Consider the following 1,545-nt stretch of genomic DNA (forward strand, 5'->3'; position numbering starts at 1 on the left):
GGAGGCCAAGGCAGGCGAATTACCTGAGGTCAGGAGTTCGAGACCAACCTGGCCAACATGGTGAAACCCCATCTGTACTAAAAATACAAAAATTAGCTGGGCATGGTGGCACACACCTGTAGTCCCAGCTACTTGGGAGGCTGAGGCAAGATAATCGCTCGAATCTAGGAGGCGGAGGTTGCAGTGAGCTGAGATTGCACCATTGCACTCCAGCCTGGGCAACAAGAGCAAAATTCTGTCTCAAAGAAAACACAACAACAACAACCCACAATGAGGTACCACTTCACACCCACTAGGATGGCTATAATTTAAAACAAGGGAAAGTGGCAAAAGTTGGCAAGGCTAGGAAGAAATAAGAATCTTCATACATTGCAGGTGGGAAAGTAAATGTGGCAGCTGCTTTGGAAAACATTTTGATGGTTCCTCAAAAAGTTAAACATAGACTTAGCATGTGACTCAACAATTCCTCTTCTAGGCATATACCCAAGAGAAATGAAAACATGCCCACACAGAAACTTGTACACAAATGCTTATAGCAGCATTATTCATATTAGACAAAAGGTGGAAACAACTCAAATGTGCATTAATGAATGAATGGATAAGCAAACTGTGGTATACAAATGCAATGGAATATTATTTTCCACCAAATGGAATGAAGTATCAGAACACGCTCAGGTGGATGAACCTCAGAAACATGCTAAGCCAAAGAAGCCAAGTACAAAATGTCACACATTTTATGATTCCTTTTATATGAATATTTAGAATAGACAAATGTATAAAGATAAGAAACAGATTCATGATTGCTAGAGGGTGGGGGAAGGGAGTAATGAGTGTGATTACTTAAATAGTATGGGTTTTTTTTTTTTTTTCCAAGTAGAGATAGGATCTCACTCTGTCACCCAGGCTGGAGTGCAGTGACACAATCATAGCTCACTGCAGCCTCCACCTCCTGGGCTCAAGTGATCCACCTCAACCTCCAAAGAAGCCGAGACCACAGGTGCATGCCGCCATGATCAGCTAATTTATTTTTATTTTTTGTAGAGATGGGGGTCTCACTATGTTGCCTAGGTTGGTCTCAAACGCCTGGGCTCAAGTGATCTCCCTTGGCCTCCCAGAGTGCTGGGATTACAGGCTTGAGCCACTGTGCCCAGCCTTTTATTTTCTTGACATTAACTTTTTCAAGTGACCAAGCTAGTCATCCTGTAGGAATTGTCTATTGTTTCCTCGCCTTGTTTACCTGGTTCCCCCATTCTCTGCCCTTGTAAACTGGAAGTTAAAGCTAAAGACCTGAGTTAGGTTCCTTATCACTTTTGTCAAGCACACTTCTGAGCCATGTAGGGTACATAAGGAGGCAGATCACATGGCTACCCTGCCATTTGTGATGCTAAATTAATCACTGGATTAAGACTGGGAAAGCCAGATTTTTCCATGGGCAATGTACTTTTTCTTCCTTCCTTCCTTCCTTCCTTCCTTCCTTCCTTCCTTCCTTCCTTCTTTCTTTTCTTTTCTTTTCTTTTCTTTTCTTTTCTTTTCTTTTCTTTTCTT

This window comes from Colobus angolensis, unplaced genomic scaffold, assembly GCF_000951035.1.
Source record: "Colobus angolensis palliatus isolate OR3802 unplaced genomic scaffold, Cang.pa_1.0 Scaffold187, whole genome shotgun sequence".
Classification (NCBI taxonomy): Eukaryota; Metazoa; Chordata; class Mammalia; order Primates; family Cercopithecidae; genus Colobus; species Colobus angolensis.